The sequence below is a fragment of the Vicia villosa genome, unplaced genomic scaffold, assembly GCF_029867415.1.
Source record: "Vicia villosa cultivar HV-30 ecotype Madison, WI unplaced genomic scaffold, Vvil1.0 ctg.000106F_1_1, whole genome shotgun sequence".
Taxonomy (NCBI): domain Eukaryota; kingdom Viridiplantae; phylum Streptophyta; class Magnoliopsida; order Fabales; family Fabaceae; genus Vicia; species Vicia villosa.
In genome coordinates this window covers 319,079-324,526 of record NW_026705017.1, presented here as the reverse complement: position 1 = coordinate 324,526, position 5,448 = coordinate 319,079, and the positions used below count along the sequence as shown (strand labels likewise).

Sequence of the window (5,448 nt, the reverse complement as noted above, 5' to 3'; positions counted from 1 at the left end):
ATGCCAATTACTTCACACATACTTTTTTCTCTTCTTAGTGACGACATCGCTTGCGAGGGATTTCTTCAATCTTGTTTTGTGTATAAGGCGAACTCCACATAAATCACATAAATCAACTGCAAGAATGAGCAATTCACCCTAATTGGGGTGATATTTCATCTTCAAATAGACCATGGAGGTCACTACGTCTAACACCGCTAGTAACGTTATTCCTAAGTTGATGTGATCTTCCTTAAACTGATGTATAGGTCTGTGGCTACTGCAGAACAATAACATTGGGGAGTAAAGTCATTTTTCCCATCCTATAATTTTTCACCAGTGTTGAACCATGAAATTAAGTTGGAACTATCGTTTATATATATTATGCGATTTCTCTTTTTTTTAGAAATCAAGATTTCATTAAAGGGAGAACTAAGGGTTCTCCAACCCGATTACAAAAGAGAAAACGGGAAAACCCCGCCAAAGAAAAATTACTAACCAATTACATTACGAGAGATAGTACAAAGGCTCCCTACAAAACTCGTAAAAGATTTCTCTAGTTACACTGCTTGAGAGAATTATCATTATTTATGATACACATTATCATTTTATAAATTTTTCTGAGAAAATTTGAATTCAGTCTTTAAAGCTATAATATTAAACTCTTACCAATAATATATTACGTCTTTTAAAAAACTCAAACATATATAATAGTTAATTGGGGACAACTTCTCTACCCATCACAAAAAGATGGGTAGTGTACATCAATGTTGTCAAGATCGCGATCCAGATCGTAGAATCGCACGATCTTGCGATCTCAATCACCTCCACCGATCTGGATCGCAAGCAAGATCGTGATGAAGCTGAAATCTCGGCAAAATCTTAAATTTCGAAATTTGAAGAAAAAAACAAATCGTAAATTTGTAAAAATAGGCTTTTTTACACGGGTCAAGTGCAACCCAGTTTAACCCGCTTGCTATAAATACATACTTTTAGTAGCCCTAAATCCAAACTTACTTTTGCACTGATATTCTCTGCGGCGGCGTTTTCGATTCTTGATACGAGAAGAAGAAGAAAGAAGTAAGCCAAAGCTTTGCTCTGTTTTTCGTTTTCGCTTTACTCTGTTTTTCGTTTTCGTTCTCTGTTTTGTAACTTTGTTTATATGGTTTTAATGCTCTGCAAGACTGTAACACTTTTGTACTTCCCACGTGATATCAATGACAATTTTCAATATTTTTTTAATGCTCTTAACACTTTTCCAAAAGCATGTGATGATGGCAGTAGTGTGACTGTGAGTATGTGGCTATGTGGGTGACAAAATAATGTACTACTATTGTTGTTTTTAACAGATTATTATTTTATTAGATTTTTCTAATTCTACTTTCTACGGTTTTCTTTAGGTGTGATAAAGTAGAATGACAAACTAGAGTTACAAATAAGATTATTAGTTTTATTAATTTATAATTGATTTACTTTTTTTCCTTAACTTTTTCGTAGTTTGTTATTTAGTCATAAAACACTATTGATTAAACCAAGAAGATAGACATGACTAAGGACTTTTTCTTAGTTTGTAATGTACAACATTAGTAAACTCTATTGAGATTTTTAAATTATTTTATTTTTTTAATTTTATTTTTATTTTGAAATATAATACTTATTAAAAATATTAAACACATGAATTTTTAATATGTTTGTCTTTTTCAATTTATATATTTTTTATTAAAGTTATTTGTCTTAGTTTTTGTCTTTGTTTATTTTTTAATCGGACAGATGACTGGTCGTAGTAGTAGTATGTCGGTTCCTCCAACAAATTCAGGTGTTAAAAATGTGAGAAATAAGAAAGTTGCAAAAAATGCTCCTGGTCAGAGACAAGATGTGGGATGGCAACATGGTACTCCCGTAAACGATGGATCAAGAAATATCAAGTGCAACTATTGTCATCACGAGTATAGCGGCGGTGCTTTTCGATTTAAGCATCATTTAGCAGGGACAAATAGTAATGTTGAACCCTGTGTATCTGTTCCTGATGAAGTTCGCAAAGAAATGTGGGTCATTGTTCATAGATTGCAAACTCAACTCATCAAGAAGAGAACTCTAAGTGAAGATGTGGTAGAGGTTGATGTGGAAGATGGTAAAAGAAAAAAAGTTGAATCTTCAAGTCTTGCAAATATTTTCAAGAGGGGGATAACTTCTCAATCAACTATCAACGATGCTTTTAAGAAAAAAGAAAAAGAGGACACTGACCTACAAGTTGTAACTTATTTTTACAACAATGCTATCTCCTTTAACGTTGTAAAAGATGAAGAATTTATAAAGATGTGTGAAATGATTGCCCGATATGGTAAAGGATATAAGCCACCATCTTATCATGACATTCGAGGTAAACATTTAAAGACAAAAGTTGAGTCAATAAATAGCATATTGGTGGAGCATAAAGCTGCTTGGAAAAAATTTGGATGTACAATAATGAGTGATGGATGGACTGACCAAAAGAGGAGGACTATCATAAACTTTTTAGTCAATAGTCCTATGGGAACTTTCTTTTTAAAATCAATTGATGCATCTGGAATTTCAAAGACATCTGATAAAGTTTTCAAAATGTTGGATGACATCGTTGAGGAAGTGGGGGTAGAAAATGTTGTTCAAATTGTAACAGACAATGCTGCAAATTACAAGTTGGCTGGACAAATGTTGATGGACAAGAGGAATATGCTTTATTGGACACCTTGTGCAGCTCATTGTATTGATCTAATGTTAGAGGATTTCGAGAGCAAGATACCTATGCATAAGGAGACTATTGCTTCGGGTAAAAAGATCACAACTTACATTTATGCTAGGACGGGTCTTATAACTTAGTTGCATCATTATACTGCAGGAGGTGAGTTGATAAGACCTGGTGTGACTCGCTTTGCAACATCATATTTGTGTTTGGGTTGCTTGAATGATAAGAAGGGAGAATTGTATAGGATGTTCACTTCTAAGGAATGGAAGGATAGTAAATTTGCCAAGACAAAAGATGGGAAATTGGTTGAAAATATAGTCACAAATAGGGACTTTTGGAAGAATTTGGTTATTTGCCTTAAGGGTGCTTTTCCATTACTTAAAGTCTTGCGTATGGTGGATTCTGATGAGAAGCCAGCCATGGGCTATATCTATGAAGCAATGGATCAAGCAAAAGAGCAAATTCAAACTAGCTACAATAATAAGAGAAAAAGGTATAATTTTATAAAATATATTAAATTGATATATTTCATATAAGCAGTATATAAGTATTTATTTATGAACTAATTTAATCTTTTCTTTCTTAAGCTACCAACCTTTATGGCAGATTATAGATAATAGATGGGACAAACAGTTGGATAGGCCTTTGCATGCTGCGGGCTACTATCTTAATCCAATGTTGCATTACAAACCTAATTTCAAAGCAGATAATGAAGTTAAACAAGGGATGTATGCATGTTTAAAAAGGATGATGGGAGGAGACATGGATATGGTGAATAAAATTGATGGTCAGCTTGAGGATTTTAAGAGTAAAAAAGGGTTCTTTGGGAGTGAAATAGCTCAACGTGGACTAGAAAACAAGACACCAACTCAATGGTGGGAATCTTACGGTGATGCACACCCAGAGTTGCAAAACTTTGCTATTCGTGTGTTAAGTTTGACCTGCAGCTCTTCTGGTTGTGAGAGAAACTGGAGTGCTTTTGAGATGGTATGTTTTCAAATTATCATATATATTTTTTATAGTTACTATATGTTATGCATTTTAATTTAATATTTCCCCTTTTAAGGTTCATACGAAAAAAAGAAACCGGTTGAAACAAAAGACTATGAACGATCTTGTGTATGTGATGGTAAATACAAGATTGACCAAGAATAAGGCTGAAAGGAAAAAGCGAGATCTAACAATCGATGATTTCCAAGATGATGATGATTGGTGGTGTGTTGCTGAGGAAGAAAATGCAGGTGGTAATCATGTAAATGTGGCTGATTTAGATGAAGATTTGATGCAAAGTACTGGTGTTAAATCAACTACACATGTAGATGAATTTGATGTCCTTGAAACTATAGAAAGTGACAATGAAGAAGAAAATGCAGACGAAGGTGATGGAGAAGATGATGATGATGATGGTGGAGGAGATGATGAGATTAGTGAAGATGAAGAAGATGACATTATGGGGGATAATCCAAATTATCGGCGTATTTATGATTTGTACTAGCCTTTATAATTTTAAGTATTTTATTTTATGGACTTTGTTATTTTAGGTTTAAGATTTGAGACTTTTAATTTTATGTTTTCGACTTAGACTTTATGGATTTATATTTAATATTCAAACTTATGCACTATTAAATATATAATATAAAACATTTTAAGTATTATTTTTTGGTAAAATCTTACGATTTTGGTTACGATCTTAAATATTACGATCTTGTTATCATCTCTCGATCTTATAAAATTAATTGTGTAAGATCTTCCGATCTTAATTACGATTTTATATTTTACGATCTTAATGTCCCCTCCCGATCTTATGTAAGATCTCGATTCTGACAACATTGGTGTACATTCCACCAATCAAATGACACCATTTAATTTTTATGTGTTTAATTATTTATCATATAGAACAATTGTTTGATGTTTTCAATGCATTTTACACTAAAGGTAACCTTACCCACCTTTTTGAGGTGGGTAAATAAGAATTCACCTAGTTAATTTGATAAAGTGATATGGTAAATTTAATTTAATAATTAATTGATAACTAAACTACATGCATTTACTAAGATAGTCTAATAAAACAAATATATATCATGAGATCTTGTACAAATTTGTTAACTGTATACAAACCCGAATAAAAATGAATCTTACTCAATGTATCCACCAATCATCAGAATCTCTATCCCTACGAATAGCACAAAAATTAAATGAAATAACTTCAGCTCCAAGCTCAGTGATTTTCCTTTCTGGTCTTATTGATTCTCTACAAAGAGGACATGTATGGTTTTTAAAACCAATCCATTTGTCCAAACAATGTCTGTGATACATATGGTCACATCTTAATACTCTAATCTCATCTCCTCCTTCTAATTTGCATAGACACACCGAACATTCTACTTCTTCTTCTGAATCTTTGGTGTGTTCATAATAACATATATTGTTCATCTCTCCAATTAATGGAAAGTGATCAGAATGATGGAGGTAATAGAAGGGATGGTATGTAAGGAAATGTAATATCCATTTGAGATGAGTATATACTAGAGTTATGTACTTCATGATCATTATCATGATGAAAGGTTTGGAATATAGACAAATAGGTTTCTTTGCTATACTCAGCTTTTGTGTTTTGAAGAAACGAGAACTTGTAGTGATGTTTATAAACGAAAGTGCAGAAAAGATATATAGATAAAATAATGATGAGTAAAGTCAAATAGTGACACCTTATTTCGAAAATGAAAGTACGTGGTTAGTTCTCTATT

At 32.5% G+C, this 5,448-nt stretch overlaps 1 pseudogene; it reads left to right on the top strand.

Annotated features, from left to right (window-relative positions):
- Positions 1 to 1,749: 1,749 nt before the first annotated feature.
- LOC131624129 (uncharacterized) lies at positions 1,750 to 4,196 on the top strand (annotated as a pseudogene).
- Positions 4,197 to 5,448: the final 1,252 nt, after the last annotated feature.